This window comes from Dendrobates tinctorius, unplaced genomic scaffold (genome assembly GCF_039654945.1).
Source record: "Dendrobates tinctorius isolate UK_male_01 unplaced genomic scaffold, ASM3965494v1 ptg000251l, whole genome shotgun sequence".
NCBI classification, from domain to species: domain Eukaryota; kingdom Metazoa; phylum Chordata; class Amphibia; order Anura; family Dendrobatidae; genus Dendrobates; species Dendrobates tinctorius.
This window is the reverse complement of record NW_027361918.1, coordinates 11,282,691-11,306,280: the sequence shown is the minus strand read 5'-3', so window position 1 is coordinate 11,306,280 and position 23,590 is coordinate 11,282,691. Positions and strand designations below refer to the sequence as shown.

At 40.6% G+C, this 23,590-nt stretch overlaps 27 non-coding genes across 27 annotated transcripts; 17 read left to right on the top strand and 10 right to left on the bottom strand.

Moving 5' to 3' along the window:
- The first annotated feature begins 1,424 nt into the window (after positions 1 to 1,424).
- TRNAA-AGC (transfer RNA alanine (anticodon AGC)) lies at positions 1,425 to 1,497 on the top strand. The gene has a single exon. It is a non-coding gene; the product is annotated as a tRNA-Ala (tRNA).
- Positions 1,498 to 1,605: 108 nt separating this feature from the next.
- On the top strand, positions 1,606 to 1,691 carry TRNAY-GUA (transfer RNA tyrosine (anticodon GUA)). Its single transcript is given in 2 exon segments — positions 1,606 to 1,642; positions 1,656 to 1,691. It is a non-coding gene; the product is annotated as a tRNA-Tyr (tRNA).
- A 223-nt stretch (positions 1,692 to 1,914) lies between these two features.
- On the bottom strand, positions 1,915 to 1,988 carry TRNAN-GUU (transfer RNA asparagine (anticodon GUU)). Its single transcript has one exon. It is a non-coding gene; the product is annotated as a tRNA-Asn (tRNA).
- Positions 1,989 to 3,729: 1,741 nt separating this feature from the next.
- On the top strand, positions 3,730 to 3,802 carry TRNAA-AGC (transfer RNA alanine (anticodon AGC)). Its single transcript has one exon. It is a non-coding gene; the product is annotated as a tRNA-Ala (tRNA).
- A 417-nt stretch (positions 3,803 to 4,219) lies between these two features.
- TRNAN-GUU (transfer RNA asparagine (anticodon GUU)) lies at positions 4,220 to 4,293 on the bottom strand. Its single transcript has one exon. It is a non-coding gene; the product is annotated as a tRNA-Asn (tRNA).
- Positions 4,294 to 6,036: 1,743 nt separating this feature from the next.
- TRNAA-AGC (transfer RNA alanine (anticodon AGC)) lies at positions 6,037 to 6,109 on the top strand. The gene has a single exon. It is a non-coding gene; the product is annotated as a tRNA-Ala (tRNA).
- A 108-nt stretch (positions 6,110 to 6,217) lies between these two features.
- TRNAY-GUA (transfer RNA tyrosine (anticodon GUA)) lies at positions 6,218 to 6,303 on the top strand. Its single transcript is given in 2 exon segments — positions 6,218 to 6,254; positions 6,268 to 6,303. It is a non-coding gene; the product is annotated as a tRNA-Tyr (tRNA).
- A 223-nt stretch (positions 6,304 to 6,526) lies between these two features.
- On the bottom strand, positions 6,527 to 6,600 carry TRNAN-GUU (transfer RNA asparagine (anticodon GUU)). Its single transcript has one exon. It is a non-coding gene; the product is annotated as a tRNA-Asn (tRNA).
- Positions 6,601 to 8,341: 1,741 nt separating this feature from the next.
- TRNAA-AGC (transfer RNA alanine (anticodon AGC)) lies at positions 8,342 to 8,414 on the top strand. The gene has a single exon. It is a non-coding gene; the product is annotated as a tRNA-Ala (tRNA).
- Positions 8,415 to 8,512: 98 nt separating this feature from the next.
- TRNAY-GUA (transfer RNA tyrosine (anticodon GUA)) lies at positions 8,513 to 8,598 on the top strand. The gene is given in 2 exon segments: positions 8,513 to 8,549; positions 8,563 to 8,598. It is a non-coding gene; the product is annotated as a tRNA-Tyr (tRNA).
- A 223-nt stretch (positions 8,599 to 8,821) lies between these two features.
- TRNAN-GUU (transfer RNA asparagine (anticodon GUU)) lies at positions 8,822 to 8,895 on the bottom strand. The gene has a single exon. It is a non-coding gene; the product is annotated as a tRNA-Asn (tRNA).
- Positions 8,896 to 10,264: 1,369 nt separating this feature from the next.
- TRNAA-AGC (transfer RNA alanine (anticodon AGC)) lies at positions 10,265 to 10,337 on the top strand. The gene has a single exon. It is a non-coding gene; the product is annotated as a tRNA-Ala (tRNA).
- A 108-nt stretch (positions 10,338 to 10,445) lies between these two features.
- On the top strand, positions 10,446 to 10,531 carry TRNAY-GUA (transfer RNA tyrosine (anticodon GUA)). The gene is given in 2 exon segments: positions 10,446 to 10,482; positions 10,496 to 10,531. It is a non-coding gene; the product is annotated as a tRNA-Tyr (tRNA).
- A 223-nt stretch (positions 10,532 to 10,754) lies between these two features.
- TRNAN-GUU (transfer RNA asparagine (anticodon GUU)) lies at positions 10,755 to 10,828 on the bottom strand. Its single transcript has one exon. It is a non-coding gene; the product is annotated as a tRNA-Asn (tRNA).
- A 1,741-nt stretch (positions 10,829 to 12,569) lies between these two features.
- On the top strand, positions 12,570 to 12,642 carry TRNAA-AGC (transfer RNA alanine (anticodon AGC)). Its single transcript has one exon. It is a non-coding gene; the product is annotated as a tRNA-Ala (tRNA).
- Positions 12,643 to 12,750: 108 nt separating this feature from the next.
- On the top strand, positions 12,751 to 12,836 carry TRNAY-GUA (transfer RNA tyrosine (anticodon GUA)). Its single transcript is given in 2 exon segments — positions 12,751 to 12,787; positions 12,801 to 12,836. It is a non-coding gene; the product is annotated as a tRNA-Tyr (tRNA).
- Positions 12,837 to 13,059: 223 nt separating this feature from the next.
- On the bottom strand, positions 13,060 to 13,133 carry TRNAN-GUU (transfer RNA asparagine (anticodon GUU)). Its single transcript has one exon. It is a non-coding gene; the product is annotated as a tRNA-Asn (tRNA).
- A 1,741-nt stretch (positions 13,134 to 14,874) lies between these two features.
- Positions 14,875 to 14,947, top strand: TRNAA-AGC (transfer RNA alanine (anticodon AGC)). Its single transcript has one exon. It is a non-coding gene; the product is annotated as a tRNA-Ala (tRNA).
- A 417-nt stretch (positions 14,948 to 15,364) lies between these two features.
- On the bottom strand, positions 15,365 to 15,438 carry TRNAN-GUU (transfer RNA asparagine (anticodon GUU)). The gene has a single exon. It is a non-coding gene; the product is annotated as a tRNA-Asn (tRNA).
- A 1,743-nt stretch (positions 15,439 to 17,181) lies between these two features.
- Positions 17,182 to 17,254, top strand: TRNAA-AGC (transfer RNA alanine (anticodon AGC)). The gene has a single exon. It is a non-coding gene; the product is annotated as a tRNA-Ala (tRNA).
- Positions 17,255 to 17,362: 108 nt separating this feature from the next.
- Positions 17,363 to 17,448, top strand: TRNAY-GUA (transfer RNA tyrosine (anticodon GUA)). Its single transcript is given in 2 exon segments — positions 17,363 to 17,399; positions 17,413 to 17,448. It is a non-coding gene; the product is annotated as a tRNA-Tyr (tRNA).
- A 223-nt stretch (positions 17,449 to 17,671) lies between these two features.
- Positions 17,672 to 17,745, bottom strand: TRNAN-GUU (transfer RNA asparagine (anticodon GUU)). The gene has a single exon. It is a non-coding gene; the product is annotated as a tRNA-Asn (tRNA).
- A 1,741-nt stretch (positions 17,746 to 19,486) lies between these two features.
- Positions 19,487 to 19,559, top strand: TRNAA-AGC (transfer RNA alanine (anticodon AGC)). Its single transcript has one exon. It is a non-coding gene; the product is annotated as a tRNA-Ala (tRNA).
- Positions 19,560 to 19,657: 98 nt separating this feature from the next.
- TRNAY-GUA (transfer RNA tyrosine (anticodon GUA)) lies at positions 19,658 to 19,743 on the top strand. Its single transcript is given in 2 exon segments — positions 19,658 to 19,694; positions 19,708 to 19,743. It is a non-coding gene; the product is annotated as a tRNA-Tyr (tRNA).
- A 223-nt stretch (positions 19,744 to 19,966) lies between these two features.
- On the bottom strand, positions 19,967 to 20,040 carry TRNAN-GUU (transfer RNA asparagine (anticodon GUU)). The gene has a single exon. It is a non-coding gene; the product is annotated as a tRNA-Asn (tRNA).
- A 1,369-nt stretch (positions 20,041 to 21,409) lies between these two features.
- TRNAA-AGC (transfer RNA alanine (anticodon AGC)) lies at positions 21,410 to 21,482 on the top strand. Its single transcript has one exon. It is a non-coding gene; the product is annotated as a tRNA-Ala (tRNA).
- A 417-nt stretch (positions 21,483 to 21,899) lies between these two features.
- Positions 21,900 to 21,973, bottom strand: TRNAN-GUU (transfer RNA asparagine (anticodon GUU)). The gene has a single exon. It is a non-coding gene; the product is annotated as a tRNA-Asn (tRNA).
- Between the last annotated feature and the right edge of the window lie 1,617 nt (positions 21,974 to 23,590).

The window sequence follows — 23,590 nt, the reverse complement described above, 5'->3', positions numbered from 1 at the left end:
GAAGCCATCCTCTGCTAAATTGTGCTGCATTGCATCTTTTTCTACAAACTAGCTAAGTTTTTTTCACTTCCCCATTTTGGTTCTCTATATACAGAGAAATGGTTTGCTAGAAAATTGCTCGACTGTATTTGTAGACCATAATTCACATTGTGAAACCCAGCGGTCAATGGATTGAAACCAACCTCTGCTAAATAGTTGTGTTTTATAAACTTCATCATTGCATATCAACTGAACTTTTCTGTCAACAGCAAACGTGTCTCGGATCAAAAACACTAGTCAAAATCCTAAATCCCAGTACAACTCGTGCCAAAGGACCAGAAGGAGATTCGCGACCTCTCAGCATTTTCTATATTCAAACCAAACCATAAAAGATCAATCTTTTCGCTTGGGATTGTGCTGCATTACAACTTTTTTCTACAAACTAGGTAAGTTTTTTTTCATTCCCCCAGTTTGGTTCTCTATATACAGAGAAATGGTTTACTAGAAAATTGCTCGACTGTATTTGTAGGCCATAATTCACATTGTGAAACCCAGCGGTCGATGGATCGAAACCAACCTCTGCTAAATAGTTGTGTTTTATAAACTTCATCATTGCATATCAACTGAACTTTTCTGTCAACAGCAAACGTGTCTCGGATCAAAAACACTAGTCAAAATCCTAAATCCCAGTACAACTCGTGCCAAAGGACCAGAAGGAGATTCGCGACCTCTCAGCATTTTCTATATTCAAACCAAACCATAAAAGGTCAATCTTTTTGCTTGGGATTGTGCTGCATTACAACTTTTTTCTACAAACTAGGTAAGTTTTTTTTACTCCCCCAGTCTGGTTCTCTACATACATAGAAATGGTTTGCTAGAAAATTGCCCGACTGTATTTGTAGGCCATAATTCACATTGTGAAACCCAGCGGTCGATGGATCGAAACCAACCTCTGCTAAATAGTTGTGATTTATAAACTTCATCATTGCATATCAACTGAACTTTTCTGTCAACAGCAAACGTGTCTCGGATCAAAAACACTAGTCAAAATCCTAAATCCCAGTACAACTCGTGCCAAAGGACCAGAAGGAGATTCGCGACCTCTCAGCATTTTCTATAATCAAACCAAACCATAAAAGGTCAATCTTTTTGCTTGGGATTGTGCTGCATTACAACTTTTTTCTACAAACTAGGTAAGTTTTTTTTACTCCCCCAGTCTGGTTCTCTACATACGTAGAAATGGTTTGCTAGAAAATTGCTCGACTTTATTTGTAGGCCATAATTCACATTGTGAACTCCGTAGATGTTCTTCAAATATGGGAGAAAGGAATCTGTACTTAAAAAAAAAAAAAAAAAAAAAAAAAAAAGCACTCAATGGCACATTTGACTATAAGTAAACTGTGACATGGTGTGGCGTGAAACTGATAATGGCGTTCGTCGGGCATGGGGGATTAGCTCAAGTGGTAGAGCGCTCGCTTAGCATGCGAGAGGTAGCGGGATCGATGCCCGCATTCTCCAATACAATCTTTGGATTCCTTTTTCAGTTGGCCGAGTGAATTGTTTATGCCACCTGCTCGTGGCACACACGTCCAAACCTTGAAGACTTTCAACAATGGCTAAATCAAGCCTTCGATAGCTCAGCTGGTAGAGCGGAGGACTGTAGATCTAAATTAGCAATCCTTAGGTCGCTGGTTCAATTCCGGCTCGAAGGAAGTTTTGTGTATTCTATCAGATGTTTTCAACCTTCTGGCAAATACCAGACAGCTATGCTCTTTCTGGACATGTAGACAGAAACACAACCGGAAAGTTTTTTCTCCAGTTTGCCTTGTGAATTCAAAACTTAGGCAGCAACAGTGCTTTTACTTTATGGAGATGCTGAGCACCAATGTGAAAACGTCTTCAACTGTAGCATGCTACCCAAGCAAAAGGAACCAACGTCCCTGGGTGGACTCGAACCACCAACCTTTCGGTTAACAGCCGAACGCGCTAACCGATTGCGCCACAGAGACACAAACGCCTGCCGAACTTTCGTCTAACAGCCGGACGCACCCACCAGTTTTAACCGGAACCTTAAACAATGGTCAGACACCATTTCCTCTAATGATTTTCAACAATAATATGACACAAGAAAGCAAAAAAAAACAAAGAAACAATTGCAGAACCCCAGGAGTACTCTAGTCGCCAACAAATATGTAATGGCTGAAAATTTACATGTCATCGACCTGAACACAAACAGTCATTAGAATTTTACTCTGTACATCTGTTAACACAAGCAGAGTGGCGCAGCGGAAGCGTGCTGGGCCCATAACCCAGAGGTCGATGGATCGAAACCATCCTCTGCTAAATTGTGCTGCATTGCATCTTTTTCTACAAACTAGCTAAGTTTTTTTCACTTCCCCATTTTGGTTCTCTATATACAGAGAAATGGTTTGCTAGAAAATTGCTCGACTGTATTTGTAGACCATAATTCACATTGTGAAACCCAGCGGTCAATGGATTGAAACCAACCTCTGCTAAATAGTTGTGTTTTATAAACTTCATCATTGCATATCAACTGAACTTTTCTGTCAACAGCAAACGTGTCTCGGATCAAAAACACTAGTCAAAATCCTAAATCCCAGTACAACTCGTGCCAAAGGACCAGAAGGAGATTCGCGACCTCTCAGCATTTTCTATATTCAAACCAAACCATAAAAGATCAATCTTTTCGCTTGGGATTGTGCTGCATTACAACTTTTTTCTACAAACTAGGTAAGTTTTTTTTCATTCCCCCAGTTTGGTTCTCTATATACAGAGAAATGGTTTACTAGAAAATTGCTCGACTGTATTTGTAGGCCATAATTCACATTGTGAAACCCAGCGGTCGATGGATCGAAACCAACCTCTGCTAAATAGTTGTGTTTTATAAACTTCATCATTGCATATCAACTGAACTTTTCTGTCAACAGCAAACGTGTCTCGGATCAAAAACACTAGTCAAAATCCTAAATCCCAGTACAACTCGTGCCAAAGGACCAGAAGGAGATTCGCGACCTCTCAGCATTTTCTATATTCAAACCAAACCATAAAAGGTCAATCTTTTTGCTTGGGATTGTGCTGCATTACAACTTTTTTCTACAAACTAGGTAAGTTTTTTTTACTCCCCCAGTCTGGTTCTCTACATACATAGAAATGGTTTGCTAGAAAATTGCCCGACTGTATTTGTAGGCCATAATTCACATTGTGAAACCCAGCGGTCGATGGATCGAAACCAACCTCTGCTAAATAGTTGTGATTTATAAACTTCATCATTGCATATCAACTGAACTTTTCTGTCAACAGCAAACGTGTCTCGGATCAAAAACACTAGTCAAAATCCTAAATCCCAGTACAACTCGTGCCAAAGGACCAGAAGGAGATTCGCGACCTCTCAGCATTTTCTATAATCAAACCAAACCATAAAAGGTCAATCTTTTTGCTTGGGATTGTGCTGCATTACAACTTTTTTCTACAAACTAGGTAAGTTTTTTTTACTCCCCCAGTCTGGTTCTCTACATACGTAGAAATGGTTTGCTAGAAAATTGCTCGACTTTATTTGTAGGCCATAATTCACATTGTGAACTCCGTAGATGTTCTTCAAATATGGGAGAAAGGAATCTGTACTTAAAAAAAAAAAAAAAAAAAAAAAAAAAAGCACTCAATGGCACATTTGACTATAAGTAAACTGTGACATGGTGTGGCGTGAAACTGATAATGGCGTTCGTCGGGCATGGGGGATTAGCTCAAGTGGTAGAGCGCTCGCTTAGCATGCGAGAGGTAGCGGGATCGATGCCCGCATTCTCCAATACAATCTTTGGATTCCTTTTTCAGTTGGCCGAGTGAATTGTTTATGCCACCTGCTCGTGGCACACACGTCCAAACCTTGAAGACTTTCAACAATGGCTAAATCAAGCCTTCGATAGCTCAGCTGGTAGAGTGGAGGACTGTAGATCTAAATTAGCAATCCTTAGGTCGCTGGTTCAATTCCGGCTCGAAGGAAGTTTTGTGTATTCTATCAGATGTTTTCAACCTTCTGGCAAATACCAGACAGCTATGCTCTTTCTGGACATGTAGACAGAAACACAACCGGAAAGTTTTTTCTCCAGTTTGCCTTGTGAATTCAAAACTTAGGCAGCAACAGTGCTTTTACTTTATGGAGATGCTGAGCACCAATGTGAAAACGTCTTCAACTGTAGCATGCTACCCAAGCAAAAGGAACCAACGTCCCTGGGTGGACTCGAACCACCAACCTTTCGGTTAACAGCCGAACGCGCTAACCGATTGCGCCACAGAGACACAAACGCCTGCCGAACTTTCGTCTAACAGCCGGACGCACCCACCAGTTTTAACCGGAACCTTAAACAATGGTCAGACACCATTTCCTCTAATGATTTTCAACAATAATATGACACAAGAAAGCAAAAAAAAACAAAGAAACAATTGCAGAACCCCAGGAGTACTCTAGTCGCCAACAAATATGTAATGGCTGAAAATTTACATGTCATCGACCTGAACACAAACAGTCATTAGAATTTTACTCTGTACATCTGTTAACACAAGCAGAGTGGCGCAGCGGAAGCGTGCTGGGCCCATAACCCAGAGGTCGATGGATCGAAACCATCCTCTGCTAAATTGTGCTGCATTACAACTTTTTTCTACAAACTAGGTAAGTTTTTTTTCATTCCCCCAGTTTGGTTCTCTATATACAGAGAAATGGTTTACTAGAAAATTGCACGACTGTATTTGTAGGCCATAATTCACATTGTGAAACCCAGCGGTCAATGGATTGAAACCAACCTCTTCTAAATAGTTGTGTTTTATAAACTTCATCATTGCATATCAACTGAACTTTTCTGTCAACAGCAAACGTGTCTCGGATCAAAAACACTAGTCAAAATCCTAAATCCCAGTACAACTCGTGCCAAAGGACCAGAAGGAGATTCGCGACCTCTCAGCATTTTCTATATTCAAACCAAACCATAAAAGATCAATCTTTTCGCTTGGGATTGTGCTGCATTACAACTTTTTTCTACAAACTAGGTAAGTTTTTTTTCATTCCCCCAGTTTGGTTCTCTATATACAGAGAAATGGTTTACTAGAAAATTGCTCGACTGTATTTGTAGGCCATAATTCACATTGTGAAACCCAGCGGTCGATGGATCGAAACCAACCTCTGCTAAATAGTTGTGTTTTATAAACTTCATCATTGCATATCAACTGAACTTTTCTGTCAACAGCAAACGTGTCTCGGATCAAAAACACTAGTCAAAATCCTAAATCCCAGTACAACTCGTGCCAAAGGACCAGAAGGAGATTCGCGACCTCTCAGCATTTTCTATATTCAAACCAAACCATAAAAGGTCAATCTTTTTGCTTGGGATTGTGCTGCATTACAACTTTTTTCTACAAACTAGGTAAGTTTTTTTTACTCCCCCAGTCTGGTTCTCTACATACATAGAAATGGTTTGCTAGAAAATTGCCCGACTGTATTTGTAGGCCATAATTCACATTGTGAAACCCAGCGGTCGATGGATCGAAACCAACCTCTGCTAAATAGTTGTGATTTATAAACTTCATCATTGCATATCAACTGAACTTTTCTGTCAACAGCAAACGTGTCTCGGATCAAAAACACTAGTCAAAATCCTAAATCCCAGTACAACTCGTGCCAAAGGACCAGAAGGAGATTCGCGACCTCTCAGCATTTTCTATAATCAAACCAAACCATAAAAGGTCAATCTTTTTGCTTGGGATTGTGCTGCATTACAACTTTTTTCTACAAACTAGGTAAGTTTTTTTTACTCCCCCAGTCTGGTTCTCTACATACGTAGAAATGGTTTGCTAGAAAATTGCTCGACTTTATTTGTAGGCCATAATTCACATTGTGAACTCCGTAGATGTTCTTCAAATATGGGAGAAAGGAATCTGTACTTAAAAAAAAAAAAAAAAAAAAAAAAAAAAGCACTCAATGGCACATTTGACTATAAGTAAACTGTGACATGGTGTGGCGTGAAACTGATAATGGCGTTCGTCGGGCATGGGGGATTAGCTCAAGTGGTAGAGCGCTCGCTTAGCATGCGAGAGGTAGCGGGATCGATGCCCGCATTCTCCAATACAATCTTTGGATTCCTTTTTCAGTTGGCCGAGTGAATTGTTTATGCCACCTGCTCGTGGCACACACGTCCAAACCTTGAAGACTTTCAACAATGGCTAAATCAAGCCTTCGATAGCTCAGCTGGTAGAGCGGAGGACTGTAGATCTAAATTAGCAATCCTTAGGTCGCTGGTTCAATTCCGGCTCGAAGGAAGTTTTGTGTATTCTATCAGATGTTTTCAACCTTCTGGCAAATACCAGACAGCTATGCTCTTTCTGGACATGTAGACAGAAACACAACCGGAAAGTTTTTTCTCCAGTTTGCCTTGTGAATTCAAAACTTAGGCAGCAACAGTGCTTTTACTTTATGGAGATGCTGAGCACCAATGTGAAAACGTCTTCAACTGTAGCATGCTACCCAAGCAAAAGGAACCAACGTCCCTGGGTGGACTCGAACCACCAACCTTTCGGTTAACAGCCGAACGCGCTAACCGATTGCGCCACAGAGACACAAACGCCTGCCGAACTTTCGTCTAACAGCCGGACGCACCCACCAGTTTTAACCGGAACCTTAAACAATGGTCAGACACCATTTCCTCTAATGATTTTCAACAATAATATGACACAAGAAAGCAAAAAAAAACAAAGAAACAATTGCAGAACCCCAGGAGTACTCTAGTCGCCAACAAATATGTAATGGCTGAAAATTTACATGTCATCGACCTGAACACAAACAGTCATTAGAATTTTACTCTGTACATCTGTTAACACAAGCAGAGTGGCGCAGCGGAAGCGTGCTGGGCCCATAACCCAGAGGTCGATGGATCGAAGCCATCCTCTGCTAAATTGTGCTGCATTGCATCTTTTTCTACAAACTAGCTAAGTTTTTTTCACTTCCCCATTTTGGTTCTCTATATACAGAGAAATGGTTTGCTAGAAAATTGCTCGACTGTATTTGTAGACCATAATTCACATTGTGAAACCCAGCGGTCAATGGATTGAAACCAACCTCTGCTAAATAGTTGTGTTTTATAAACTTCATCATTGCATATCAACTGAACTTTTCTGTCAACAGCAAACGTGTCTCGGATCAAAAACACTAGTCAAAATCCTAAATCCCAGTACAACTCGTGCCAAAGGACCAGAAGGAGATTCGCGACCTCTCAGCATTTTCTATATTCAAACCAAACCATAAAAGATCAATCTTTTCGCTTGGGATTGTGCTGCATTACAACTTTTTTCTACAAACTAGGTAAGTTTTTTTTCATTCCCCCAGTTTGGTTCTCTATATACAGAGAAATGGTTTACTAGAAAATTGCTCGACTGTATTTGTAGGCCATAATTCACATTGTGAAACCCAGCGGTCGATGGATCGAAACCAACCTCTGCTAAATAGTTGTGTTTTATAAACTTCATCATTGCATATCAACTGAACTTTTCTGTCAACAGCAAACGTGTCTCGGATCAAAAACACTAGTCAAAATCCTAAATCCCAGTACAACTCGTGCCAAAGGACCAGAAGGAGATTCGCGACCTCTCAGCATTTTCTATATTCAAACCAAACCATAAAAGGTCAATCTTTTTGCTTGGGATTGTGCTGCATTACAACTTTTTTCTACAAACTAGGTAAGTTTTTTTTACTCCCCCAGTCTGGTTCTCTACATACATAGAAATGGTTTGCTAGAAAATTGCCCGACTGTATTTGTAGGCCATAATTCACATTGTGAAACCCAGCGGTCGATGGATCGAAACCAACCTCTGCTAAATAGTTGTGATTTATAAACTTCATCATTGCATATCAACTGAACTTTTCTGTCAACAGCAAACGTGTCTCGGATCAAAAACACTAGTCAAAATCCTAAATCCCAGTACAACTCGTGCCAAAGGACCAGAAGGAGATTCGCGACCTCTCAGCATTTTCTATAATCAAACCAAACCATAAAAGGTCAATCTTTTTGCTTGGGATTGTGCTGCATTACAACTTTTTTCTACAAACTAGGTAAGTTTTTTTTACTCCCCCAGTCTGGTTCTCTACATACGTAGAAATGGTTTGCTAGAAAATTGCTCGACTTTATTTGTAGGCCATAATTCACATTGTGAACTCCGTAGATGTTCTTCAAATATGGGAGAAAGGAATCTGTACTTAAAAAAAAAAAAAAAAAAAAAAAAAAAAGCACTCAATGGCACATTTGACTATAAGTAAACTGTGACATGGTGTGGCGTGAAACTGATAATGGCGTTCGTCGGGCATGGGGGATTAGCTCAAGTGGTAGAGCGCTCGCTTAGCATGCGAGAGGTAGCGGGATCGATGCCCGCATTCTCCAATACAATCTTTTTCAGTTGGCCGAGTGAATTGTTTATGCCACCTGCTCGTGGCACACACGTCCAAACCTTGAAGACTTTCAACAATGGCTAAATCAAGCCTTCGATAGCTCAGCTGGTAGAGCGGAGGACTGTAGATCTAAATTAGCAATCCTTAGGTCGCTGGTTCAATTCCGGCTCGAAGGAAGTTTTGTGTATTCTATCAGATGTTTTCAACCTTCTGGCAAATACCAGACAGCTATGCTCTTTCTGGACATGTAGACAGAAACACAACCGGAAAGTTTTTTCTCCAGTTTGCCTTGTGAATTCAAAACTTAGGCAGCAACAGTGCTTTTACTTTATGGAGATGCTGAGCACCAATGTGAAAACGTCTTCAACTGTAGCATGCTACCCAAGCAAAAGGAACCAACGTCCCTGGGTGGACTCGAACCACCAACCTTTCGGTTAACAGCCGAACGCGCTAACCGATTGCGCCACAGAGACACAAACGCCTGCCGAACTTTCGTCTAACAGCCGGACGCACCCACCAGTTTTAACCGGAACCTTAAACAATGGTCAGACACCATTTCCTCTAATGATTTTCAACAATAATATGACACAAGAAAGCAAAAAAAAACAAAGAAACAATTGCAGAACCCCAGGAGTACTCTAGTCGCCAACAAATATGTAATGGCTGAAAATTTACATGTCATCGACCTGAACACAAACAGTCATTAGAATTTTACTCTGTACATCTGTTAACACAAGCAGAGTGGCGCAGCGGAAGCGTGCTGGGCCCATAACCCAGAGGTCGATGGATCGAAACCATCCTCTGCTAAATTGTGCTGCATTGCATCTTTTTCTACAAACTAGCTAAGTTTTTTTTCACTTCCCCATTTTGGTTCTCTATATACAGAGAAATGGTTTGCTAGAAAATTGCTCGACTGTATTTGTAGACCATAATTCACATTGTGAAACCCAGCGGTCAATGGATTGAAACCAACCTCTGCTAAATAGTTGTGTTTTATAAACTTCATCATTGCATATCAACTGAACTTTTCTGTCAACAGCAAACGTGTCTCGGATCAAAAACACTAGTCAAAATCCTAAATCCCAGTACAACTCGTGCCAAAGGACCAGAAGGAGATTCGCGACCTCTCAGCATTTTCTATATTCAAACCAAACCATAAAAGATCAATCTTTTCGCTTGGGATTGTGCTGCATTACAACTTTTTTCTACAAACTAGGTAAGTTTTTTTTCATTCCCCCAGTTTGGTTCTCTATATACAGAGAAATGGTTTACTAGAAAATTGCTCGACTGTATTTGTAGGCCATAATTCACATTGTGAAACCCAGCGGTCGATGGATCGAAACCAACCTCTGCTAAATAGTTGTGTTTTATAAACTTCATCATTGCATATCAACTGAACTTTTCTGTCAACAGCAAACGTGTCTCGGATCAAAAACACTAGTCAAAATCCTAAATCCCAGTACAACTCGTGCCAAAGGACCAGAAGGAGATTCGCGACCTCTCAGCATTTTCTATATTCAAACCAAACCATAAAAGGTCAATCTTTTTGCTTGGGATTGTGCTGCATTACAACTTTTTTCTACAAACTAGGTAAGTTTTTTTTACTCCCCCAGTCTGGTTCTCTACATACGTAGAAATGGTTTGCTAGAAAATTGCTCGACTTTATTTGTAGGCCATAATTCACATTGTGAACTCCGTAGATGTTCTTCAAATATGGGAGAAAGGAATCTGTACTTAAAAAAAAAAAAAAAAAAAAAAAAAAAAGCACTCAATGGCACATTTGACTATAAGTAAACTGTGACATGGTGTGGCGTGAAACTGATAATGGCGTTCGTCGGGCATGGGGGATTAGCTCAAGTGGTAGAGCGCTCGCTTAGCATGCGAGAGGTAGCGGGATCGATGCCCGCATTCTCCAATACAATCTTTGGATTCCTTTTTCAGTTGGCCGAGTGAATTGTTTATGCCACCTGCTCGTGGCACACACGTCCAAACCTTGAAGACTTTCAACAATGGCTAAATCAAGCCTTCGATAGCTCAGCTGGTAGAGCGGAGGACTGTAGATCTAAATTAGCAATCCTTAGGTCGCTGGTTCAATTCCGGCTCGAAGGAAGTTTTGTGTATTCTATCAGATGTTTTCAACCTTCTGGCAAATACCAGACAGCTATGCTCTTTCTGGACATGTAGACAGAAACACAACCGGAAAGTTTTTTCTCCAGTTTGCCTTGTGAATTCAAAACTTAGGCAGCAACAGTGCTTTTACTTTATGGAGATGCTGAGCACCAATGTGAAAACGTCTTCAACTGTAGCATGCTACCCAAGCAAAAGGAACCAACGTCCCTGGGTGGACTCGAACCACCAACCTTTCGGTTAACAGCCGAACGCGCTAACCGATTGCGCCACAGAGACACAAACGCCTGCCGAACTTTCGTCTAACAGCCGGACGCACCCACCAGTTTTAACCGGAACCTTAAACAATGGTCAGACACCATTTCCTCTAATGATTTTCAACAATAATATGACACAAGAAAGCAAAAAAAAACAAAGAAACAATTGCAGAACCCCAGGAGTACTCTAGTCGCCAACAAATATGTAATGGCTGAAAATTTACATGTCATCGACCTGAACACAAACAGTCATTAGAATTTTACTCTGTACATCTGTTAACACAAGCAGAGTGGCGCAGCGGAAGCGTGCTGGGCCCATAACCCAGAGGTCGATGGATCGAAGCCATCCTCTGCTAAATTGTGCTGCATTGCATCTTTTTCTACAAACTAGCTAAGTTTTTTTCACTTCCCCATTTTGGTTCTCTATATACAGAGAAATGGTTTGCTAGAAAATTGCTCGACTGTATTTGTAGACCATAATTCACATTGTGAAACCCAGCGGTCAATGGATTGAAACCAACCTCTGCTAAATAGTTGTGTTTTATAAACTTCATCATTGCATATCAACTGAACTTTTCTGTCAACAGCAAACGTGTCTCGGATCAAAAACACTAGTCAAAATCCTAAATCCCAGTACAACTCGTGCCAAAGGACCAGAAGGAGATTCGCGACCTCTCAGCATTTTCTATATTCAAACCAAACCATAAAAGATCAATCTTTTCGCTTGGGATTGTGCTGCATTACAACTTTTTTCTACAAACTAGGTAAGTTTTTTTTCATTCCCCCAGTTTGGTTCTCTATATACAGAGAAATGGTTTACTAGAAAATTGCTCGACTGTATTTGTAGGCCATAATTCACATTGTGAAACCCAGCGGTCGATGGATCGAAACCAACCTCTGCTAAATAGTTGTGTTTTATAAACTTCATCATTGCATATCAACTGAACTTTTCTGTCAACAGCAAACGTGTCTCGGATCAAAAACACTAGTCAAAATCCTAAATCCCAGTACAACTCGTGCCAAAGGACCAGAAGGAGATTCGCGACCTCTCAGCATTTTCTATATTCAAACCAAACCATAAAAGGTCAATCTTTTTGCTTGGGATTGTGCTGCATTACAACTTTTTTCTACAAACTAGGTAAGTTTTTTTTACTCCCCCAGTCTGGTTCTCTACATACATAGAAATGGTTTGCTAGAAAATTGCCCGACTGTATTTGTAGGCCATAATTCACATTGTGAAACCCAGCGGTCGATGGATCGAAACCAACCTCTGCTAAATAGTTGTGATTTATAAACTTCATCATTGCATATCAACTGAACTTTTCTGTCAACAGCAAACGTGTCTCGGATCAAAAACACTAGTCAAAATCCTAAATCCCAGTACAACTCGTGCCAAAGGACCAGAAGGAGATTCGCGACCTCTCAGCATTTTCTATAATCAAACCAAACCATAAAAGGTCAATCTTTTTGCTTGGGATTGTGCTGCATTACAACTTTTTTCTACAAACTAGGTAAGTTTTTTTTACTCCCCCAGTCTGGTTCTCTACATACGTAGAAATGGTTTGCTAGAAAATTGCTCGACTTTATTTGTAGGCCATAATTCACATTGTGAACTCCGTAGATGTTCTTCAAATATGGGAGAAAGGAATCTGTACTTAAAAAAAAAAAAAAAAAAAAAAAAAAAAGCACTCAATGGCACATTTGACTATAAGTAAACTGTGACATGGTGTGGCGTGAAACTGATAATGGCGTTCGTCGGGCATGGGGGATTAGCTCAAGTGGTAGAGCGCTCGCTTAGCATGCGAGAGGTAGCGGGATCGATGCCCGCATTCTCCAATACAATCTTTGGATTCCTTTTTCAGTTGGCCGAGTGAATTGTTTATGCCACCTGCTCGTGGCACACACGTCCAAACCTTGAAGACTTTCAACAATGGCTAAATCAAGCCTTCGATAGCTCAGCTGGTAGAGCGGAGGACTGTAGATCTAAATTAGCAATCCTTAGGTCGCTGGTTCAATTCCGGCTCGAAGGAAGTTTTGTGTATTCTATCAGATGTTTTCAACCTTCTGGCAAATACCAGACAGCTATGCTCTTTCTGGACATGTAGACAGAAACACAACCGGAAAGTTTTTTCTCCAGTTTGCCTTGTGAATTCAAAACTTAGGCAGCAACAGTGCTTTTACTTTATGGAGATGCTGAGCACCAATGTGAAAACGTCTTCAACTGTAGCATGCTACCCAAGCAAAAGGAACCAACGTCCCTGGGTGGACTCGAACCACCAACCTTTCGGTTAACAGCCGAACGCGCTAACCGATTGCGCCACAGAGACACAAACGCCTGCCGAACTTTCGTCTAACAGCCGGACGCACCCACCAGTTTTAACCGGAACCTTAAACAATGGTCAGACACCATTTCCTCTAATGATTTTCAACAATAATATGACACAAGAAAGCAAAAAAAAACAAAGAAACAATTGCAGAACCCCAGGAGTACTCTAGTCGCCAACAAATATGTAATGGCTGAAAATTTACATGTCATCGACCTGAACACAAACAGTCATTAGAATTTTACTCTGTACATCTGTTAACACAAGCAGAGTGGCGCAGCGGAAGCGTGCTGGGCCCATAACCCAGAGGTCGATGGATCGAAACCATCCTCTGCTAAATTGTGCTGCATTGCATCTTTTTCTACAAACTAGCTAAGTTTTTTTCACTTCCCCATTTTGGTTCTCTATATACAGAGAAATGGTTTGCTAGAAAATTGCTCGACTGTATTTGTAGACCATAATTCACATTGTGAAACCCAGCGGTCAATGGATTGAAACCAACCTCTGCTAAATAGTTGTGTTTTATAAACTTCATCATTGCATATCAACTGAACTTTTCTGTCAACAGCAAACGTGTCTCGGATCAAAAACACTAGTCAAAATCCTAAATCCCAGTACAACTCGTGCCAAAGGACCAGAAGGAGATTCGCGACCTCTCAGCATTTTCTATATTCAAACCAAACCATAAAAGATCAATCTTTTCGCTTGGGATTGTGCTGCATTACAACTTTTTTCTACAAACTAGGTAAGTTTTTTTTCATTCCCCCAGTTTGGTTCTCTATATACAGAGAAATGGTTTACTAGAAAATTGCTCGACTGTATTTGTAGGCCATAATTCACATTGTGAAACCCAGCGGTCGATGGATCGAAACCAACCTCTGCTAAATAGTTGTGTTTTATAAACTTCATCATTGCATATCAACTGAACTTTTCTGTCAACAGCAAACGTGTCTCGGATCAAAAACACTAGTCAAAATCCTAAATCCCAGTACAACTCGTGCCAAAGGACCAGAAGGAGATTCGCGACCTCTCAGCATTTTCTATATTCAAACCAAACCATAAAAGGTCAATCTTTTTGCTTGGGATTGTGCTGCATTACAACTTTTTTCTACAAACTAGGTAAGTTTTTTTTACTCCCCCAGTCTGGTTCTCTACATACATAGAAATGGTTTGCTAGAAAATTGCCCGACTGTATTTGTAGGCCATAATTCACATTGTGAAACCCAGCGGTCGATGGATCGAAACCAACCTCTGCTAAATAGTTGTGATTTATAAACTTCATCATTGCATATCAACTGAACTTTTCTGTCAACAGCAAACGTGTCTCGGATCAAAAACACTAGTCAAAATCCTAAATCCCAGTACAACTCGTGCCAAAGGACCAGAAGGAGATTCGCGACCTCTCAGCATTTTCTATAATCAAACCAAACCATAAAAGGTCAATCTTTTTGCTTGGGATTGTGCTGCATTACAACTTTTTTCTACAAACTAGGTAAGTTTTTTTTACTCCCCCAGTCTGGTTCTCTACATACGTAGAAATGGTTTGCTAGAAAATTGCTCGACTTTATTTGTAGGCCATAATTCACATTGTGAACTCCGTAGATGTTCTTCAAATATGGGAGAAAGGAATCTGTACTTAAAAAAAAAAAAAAAAAAAAAAAAAAAAGCACTCAATGGCACATTTGACTATAAGTAAACTGTGACATGGTGTGGCGTGAAACTGATAATGGCGTTCGTCGGGCATGGGGGATTAGCTCAAGTGGTAGAGCGCTCGCTTAGCATGCGAGAGGTAGCGGGATCGATGCCCGCATTCTCCAATACAATCTTTGGATTCCTTTTTCAGTTGGCCGAGTGAATTGTTTATGCCACCTGCTCGTGGCACACACGTCCAAACCTTGAAGACTTTCAACAATGGCTAAATCAAGCCTTCGATAGCTCAGCTGGTAGAGTGGAGGACTGTAGATCTAAATTAGCAATCCTTAGGTCGCTGGTTCAATTCCGGCTCGAAGGAAGTTTTGTGTATTCTATCAGATGTTTTCAACCTTCTGGCAAATACCAGACAGCTATGCTCTTTCTGGACATGTAGACAGAAACACAACCGGAAAGTTTTTTCTCCAGTTTGCCTTGTGAATTCAAAACTTAGGCAGCAACAGTGCTTTTACTTTATGGAGATGCTGAGCACCAATGTGAAAACGTCTTCAACTGTAGCATGCTACCCAAGCAAAAGGAACCAACGTCCCTGGGTGGACTCGAACCACCAACCTTTCGGTTAACAGCCGAACGCGCTAACCGATTGCGCCACAGAGACACAAACGCCTGCCGAACTTTCGTCTAACAGCCGGACGCACCCACCAGTTTTAACCGGAACCTTAAACAATGGTCAGACACCATTTCCTCTAATGATTTTCAACAATAATATGACACAAGAAAGCAAAAAAAAACAAAGAAACAATTGCAGAACCCCAGGAGTACTCTAGTCGCCAACAAATATGTAATGGCTGAAAATTTACATGTCATCGACCTGAACACAAACAGTCATTAGAATTTTACTCTGTACATCTGTTAACACAAGCAGAGTGGCGCAGCGGAAGCGTGCTGGGCCCATAACCCAGAGGTCGATGGATCGAAACCATCCTCTGCTAAATTGTGCTGCATTACAACTTTTTTCTACAAACTAGGTAAGTTTTTTTTCATTCCCCCAGTTTGGTTCTCTATATACAGAGAAATGGTTTACTAGAAAATTGCACGACTGTATTTGTAGGCCATAATTCACATTGTGAAACCCAGCGGTCAATGGATTGAAACCAACCTCTTCTAAATAGTTGTGTTTTATAAACTTCATCATTGCATATCAACTGAACTTTTCTGTCAACAGCAAACGTGTCTCGGATCAAAAACACTAGTCAAAATCCTAAATCCCAGTACAACTCGTGCCAAAGGACCAGAAGGAGATTCGCGACCTCTCAGCATTTTCTATATTCAAACCAAACCATAAAAGATCAATCTTTTCGCTTGGGATTGTGCTGCATTACAACTTTTTTCTACAAACTAGGTAAGTTTTTTTTCATTCCCCCAGTTTGGTTCTCTATATACAGAGAAATGGTTTACTAGAAAATTGCTCGACTGTATTTGTAGGCCATAATTCACATTGTGAAACCCAGCGGTCGATGGATCGAAACCAACCTCTGCTAAATAGTTGTGTTTTATAAACTTCATCATTGCATATCAACTGAACTTTTCTGTCAACAGCAAACGTGTCTCGGATCAAAAACACTAGTCAAAATCCTAAATCCCAGTACAACTCGTGCCAAAGGACCAGAAGGAGATTCGCGACCTCTCAGCATTTTCTATATTCAAACCAAACCATAAAAGGTCAATCTTTTTGCTTGGGATTGTGCTGCATTACAACTTTTTTCTACAAACTAGGTAAGTTTTTTTTACTCCCCCAGTCTGGTTCTCTACATACATAGAAATGGTTTGCTAGAAAATTGCCCGACTGTATTTGTAGGCCATAATTCACATTGTGAAACCCAGCGGTCGATGGATCGAAACCAACCTCTGCTAAATAGTTGTGATTTATAAACTTCATCATTGCATATCAACTGAACTTTTCTGTCAACAGCAAACGTGTCTCGGATCAAAAACACTAGTCAAAATCCTAAATCCCAGTACAACTCGTGCCAAAGGACCAGAAGGAGATTCGCGACCTCTCAGCATTTTCTATAATCAAACCAAACCATAAAAGGTCAATCTTTTTGCTTGGGATTGTGCTGCATTACAACTTTTTTCTACAAACTAGGTAAGTTTTTTTTACTCCCCCAGTCTGGTTCTCTACATACGTAGAAATGGTTTGCTAGAAAATTGCTCGACTTTATTTGTAGGCCATAATTCACATTGTGAACTCCGTAGATGTTCTTCAAATATGGGAGAAAGGAATCTGTACTTAAAAAAAAAAAAAAAAAAAAAAAAAAAAGCACTCAATGGCACATTTGACTATAAGTAAACTGTGACATGGTGTGGCGTGAAACTGATAATGGCGTTCGTCGGGCATGGGGGATTAGCTCAAGTGGTAGAGCGCTCGCTTAGCATGCGAGAGGTAGCGGGATCGATGCCCGCATTCTCCAATACAATCTTTGGATTCCTTTTTCAGTTGGCCGAGTGAATTGTTTATGCCACCTGCTCGTGGCACACACGTCCAAACCTTGAAGACTTTCAACAATGGCTAAATCAAGCCTTCGATAGCTCAGCTGGTAGAGCGGAGGACTGTAGATCTAAATTAGCAATCCTTAGGTCGCTGGTTCAATTCCGGCTCGAAGGAAGTTTTGTGTATTCTATCAGATGTTTTCAACCTTCTGGCAAATACCAGACAGCTATGCTCTTTCTGGACATGTAGACAGAAACACAACCGGAAAGTTTTTTCTCCAGTTTGCCTTGTGAATTCAAAACTTAGGCAGCAACAGTGCTTTTACTTTATGGAGATGCTGAGCACCAATGTGAAAACGTCTTCAACTGTAGCATGCTACCCAAGCAAAAGGAACCAACGTCCCTGGGTGGACTCGAACCACCAACCTTTCGGTTAACAGCCGAACGCGCTAACCGATTGCGCCACAGAGACACAAACGCCTGCCGAACTTTCGTCTAACAGCCGGACGCACCCACCAGTTTTAACCGGAACCTTAAACAATGGTCAGACACCATTTCCTCTAATGATTTTCAACAATAATATGACACAAGAAAGCAAAAAAAAACAAAGAAACAATTGCAGAACCCCAGGAGTACTCTAGTCGCCAACAAATATGTAATGGCTGAAAATTTACATGTCATCGACCTGAACACAAACAGTCATTAGAATTTTACTCTGTACATCTGTTAACACAAGCAGAGTGGCGCAGCGGAAGCGTGCTGGGCCCATAACCCAGAGGTCGATGGATCGAAGCCATCCTCTGCTAAATTGTGCTGCATTGCATCTTTTTCTACAAACTAGCTAAGTTTTTTTCACTTCCCCATTTTGGTTCTCTATATACAGAGAAATGGTTTGCTAGAAAATTGCTCGACTGTATTTGTAGACCATAATTCACATTGTGAAACCCAGCGGTCAATGGATTGAAACCAACCTCTGCTAAATAGTTGTGTTTTATAAACTTCATCATTGCATATCAACTGAACTTTTCTGTCAACAGCAAACGTGTCTCGGATCAAAAACACTAGTCAAAATCCTAAATCCCAGTACAACTCGTGCCAAAGGACCAGAAGGAGATTCGCGACCTCTCAGCATTTTCTATATTCAAACCAAACCATAAAAGATCAATCTTTTCGCTTGGGATTGTGCTGCATTACAACTTTTTTCTACAAACTAGGTAAGTTTTTTTTCATTCCCCCAGTTTGGTTCTCTATATACAGAGAAATGGTTTACTAGAAAATTGCTCGACTGTATTTGTAGGCCATAATTCACATTGTGAAACCCAGCGGTCGATGGATCGAAACCAACCTCTGCTAAATAGTTGTGTTTTATAAACTTCATCATTGCATATCAACTGAACTTTTCTGTCAACAGCAAACGTGTCTCGGATCAAAAACACTAGTCAAAATCCTAAATCCCAGTACAACTCGTGCCAAAGGACCAGAAGGAGATTCGCGACCTCTCAGCATTTTCTATATTCAAACCAAACCATAAAAGGTCAATCTTTTTGCTTGGGATTGTGCTGCATTACAACTTTTTTCTACAAACTAGGTAAGTTTTTTTTACTCCCCCAGTCTGGTTCTCTACATACATAGAAATGGTTTGCTAGAAAATTGCCCGACTGTATTTGTAGGCCATAATTCACATTGTGAAACCCAGCGGTCGATGGATCGAAACCAACCTCTGCTAAATAGTTGTGATTTATAAACTTCATCATTGCATATCAACTGAACTTTTCTGTCAACAGCAAACGTGTCTCGGATCAAAAACACTAGTCAAAATCCTAAATCCCAGTACAACTCGTGCCAAAGGACCAGAAGGAGATTCGCGACCTCTCAGCATTTTCTATAATCAAACCAAACCATAAAAGGTCAATCTTTTTGCTTGGGATTGTGCTGCATTACAACTTTTTTCTACAAACTAGGTAAGTTTTTTTTACTCCCCCAGTCTGGTTCTCTACATACGTAGAAATGGTTTGCTAGAAAATTGCTCGACTTTATTTGTAGGCCATAATTCACATTGTGAACTCCGTAGATGTTCTTCAAATATGGGAGAAAGGAATCTGTACTTAAAAAAAAAAAAAAAAAAAAAAAAAAAAGCACTCAATGGCACATTTGACTATAAGTAAACTGTGACATGGTGTGGCGTGAAACTGATAATGGCGTTCGTCGGGCATGGGGGATTAGCTCAAGTGGTAGAGCGCTCGCTTAGCATGCGAGAGGTAGCGGGATCGATGCCCGCATTCTCCAATACAATCTTTTTCAGTTGGCCGAGTGAATTGTTTATGCCACCTGCTCGTGGCACACACGTCCAAACCTTGAAGACTTTCAACAATGGCTAAATCAAGCCTTCGATAGCTCAGCTGGTAGAGCGGAGGACTGTAGATCTAAATTAGCAATCCTTAGGTCGCTGGTTCAATTCCGGCTCGAAGGAAGTTTTGTGTATTCTATCAGATGTTTTCAACCTTCTGGCAAATACCAGACAGCTATGCTCTTTCTGGACATGTAGACAGAAACACAACCGGAAAGTTTTTTCTCCAGTTTGCCTTGTGAATTCAAAACTTAGGCAGCAACAGTGCTTTTACTTTATGGAGATGCTGAGCACCAATGTGAAAACGTCTTCAACTGTAGCATGCTACCCAAGCAAAAGGAACCAACGTCCCTGGGTGGACTCGAACCACCAACCTTTCGGTTAACAGCCGAACGCGCTAACCGATTGCGCCACAGAGACACAAACGCCTGCCGAACTTTCGTCTAACAGCCGGACGCACCCACCAGTTTTAACCGGAACCTTAAACAATGGTCAGACACCATTTCCTCTAATGATTTTCAACAATAATATGACACAAGAAAGCAAAAAAAAACAAAGAAACAATTGCAGAACCCCAGGAGTACTCTAGTCGCCAACAAATATGTAATGGCTGAAAATTTACATGTCATCGACCTGAACACAAACAGTCATTAGAATTTTACTCTGTACATCTGTTAACACAAGCAGAGTGGCGCAGCGGAAGCGTGCTGGGCCCATAACCCAGAGGTCGATGGATCGAAACCATCCTCTGCTAAATTGTGCTGCATTGCATCTTTTTCTACAAACTAGCTAAGTTTTTTTTCACTTCCCCATTTTGGTTCTCTATATACAGAGAAATGGTTTGCTAGAAAATTGCTCGACTGTATTTGTAGACCATAATTCACATTGTGAAACCCAGCGGTCAATGGATTGAAACCAACCTCTGCTAAATAGTTGTGTTTTATAAACTTCATCATTGCATATCAACTGAACTTTTCTGTCAACAGCAAACGTGTCTCGGATCAAAAACACTAGTCAAAATCCTAAATCCCAGTACAACTCGTGCCAAAGGACCAGAAGGAGATTCGCGACCTCTCAGCATTTTCTATATTCAAACCAAACCATAAAAGATCAATCTTTTCGCTTGGGATTGTGCTGCATTACAACTTTTTTCTACAAACTAGGTAAGTTTTTTTTCATTCCCCCAGTTTGGTTCTCTATATACAGAGAAATGGTTTACTAGAAAATTGCTCGACTGTATTTGTAGGCCATAATTCACATTGTGAAACCCAGCGGTCGATGGATCGAAACCAACCTCTGCTAAATAGTTGTGTTTTATAAACTTCATCATTGCATATCAACTGAACTTTTCTGTCAACAGCAAACGTGTCTCGGATCAAAAACACTAGTCAAAATCCTAAATCCCAGTACAACTCGTGCCAAAGGACCAGAAGGAGATTCGCGACCTCTCAGCATTTTCTATATTCAAACCAAACCATAAAAGGTCAATCTTTTTGCTTGGGATTGTGCTGCATTACAACTTTTTTCTACAAACTAGGTAAGTTTTTTTTACTCCCCCAGTCTGGTTCTCTACATACGTAGAAATGGTTTGCTAGAAAATTGCTCGACTTTATTTGTAGGCCATAATTCACATTGTGAACTCCGTAGATGTTCTTCAAATATGGGAGAAAGGAATCTGTACTTAAAAAAAAAAAAAAAAAAAAAAAAAAAAGCACTCAATGGCACATTTGACTATAAGTAAACTGTGACATGGTGTGGCGTGAAACTGATAATGGCGTTCGTCGGGCATGGGGGATTAGCTCAAGTGGTAGAGCGCTCGCTTAGCATGCGAGAGGTAGCGGGATCGATGCCCGCATTCTCCAATACAATCTTTGGATTCCTTTTTCAGTTGGCCGAGTGAATTGTTTATGCCACCTGCTCGTGGCACACACGTCCAAACCTTGAAGACTTTCAACAATGGCTAAATCAAGCCTTCGATAGCTCAGCTGGTAGAGTGGAGGACTGTAGATCTAAATTAGCAATCCTTAGGTCGCTGGTTCAATTCCGGCTCGAAGGAAGTTTTGTGTATTCTATCAGATGTTTTCAACCTTCTGGCAAATACCAGACAGCTATGCTCTTTCTGGACATGTAGACAGAAACACAACCGGAAAGTTTTTTCTCCAGTTTGCCTTGTGAATTCAAAACTTAGGCAGCAACAGTGCTTTTACTTTATGGAGATGCTGAGCACCAATGTGAAAACGTCTTCAACTGTAGCATGCTACCCAAGCAAAAGGAACCAACGTCCCTGGGTGGACTCGAACCACCAACCTTTCGGTTAACAGCCGAACGCGCTAACCGATTGCGCCACAGAGACACAAACGCCTGCCGAACTTTCGTCTAACAGCCGGACGCACCCACCAGTTTTAACCGGAACCTTAAACAATGGTCAGACACCATTTCCTCTAATGATTTTCAACAATAATATGACACAAGAAAGCAAAAAAAAACAAAGAAACAATTGCAGAACCCCAGGAGTACTCTAGTCGCCAACAAATATGTAATGGCTGAAAATTTACATGTCATCGACCTGAACACAAACAGTCATTAGAATTTTACTCTGTACATCTGTTAACACAAGCAGAGTGGCGCAGCGGAAGCGTGCTGGGCCCATAACCCAGAGGTCGATGGATCGAAACCATCCTCTGCTAAATTGTGCTGCATTACAACTTTTTTCTACAAACTAGGTAAGTTTTTTTTCATTCCCCCAGTTTGGTTCTCTATATACAGAGAAATGGTTTACTAGAAAATTGCACGACTGTATTTGTAGGCCATAATTCACATTGTGAAACCCAGCGGTCAATGGATTGAAACCAACCTCTTCTAAATAGTTGTGTTTTATAAACTTCATCATTGCATATCAACTGAACTTTTCTGTCAACAGCAAACGTGTCTCGGATCAAAAACACTAGTCAAAATCCTAAATCCCAGTACAACTCGTGCCAAAGGACCAGAAGGAGATTCGCGACCTCTCAGCATTTTCTATATTCAAACCAAACCATAAAAGATCAATCTTTTCGCTTGGGATTGTGCTGCATTACAACTTTTTTCTACAAACTAGGTAAGTTTTTTTTCATTCCCCCAGTTTGGTTCTCTATATACAGAGAAATGGTTTACTAGAAAATTGCTCGACTGTATTTGTAGGCCATAATTCACATTGTGAAACCCAGCGGTCGATGGATCGAAACCAACCTCTGCTAAATAGTTGTGTTTTATAAACTTCATCATTGCATATCAACTGAACTTTTCTGTCAACAGCAAACGTGTCTCGGATCAAAAACACTAGTCAAAATCCTAAATCCCAGTACAACTCGTGCCAAAGGACCAGAAGGAGATTCGCGACCTCTCAGCATTTTCTATATTCAAACCAAACCATAAAAGGTCAATCTTTTTGCTTGGGATTGTGCTGCATTACAACTTTTTTCTACAAACTAGGTAAGTTTTTTTTACTCCCCCAGTCTGGTTCTCTACATACATAGAAATGGTTTGCTAGAAAATTGCCCGACTGTATTTGTAGGCCATAATTCACATTGTGAAACCCAGCGGTCGATGGATCGAAACCAACCTCTGCTAAATAGTTGTGATTTATAAACTTCATCATTGCATATCAACTGAACTTTTCTGTCAACAGCAAACGTGTCTCGGATCAAAAACACTAGTCAAAATCCTAAATCCCAGTACAACTCGTGCCAAAGGACCAGAAGGAGATTCGCGACCTCTCAGCATTTTCTATAATCAAACCAAACCATAAAAGGTCAATCTTTTTGCTTGGGATTGTGCTGCATTACAACTTTTTTCTACAAACTAGGTAAGTTTTTTTTACTCCCCCAGTCTGGTTCTCTACATACGTAGAAATGGTTTGCTAGAAAATTGCTCGACTTTATTTGTAGGCCATAATTCACATTGTGAACTCCGTAGATGTTCTTCAAATATG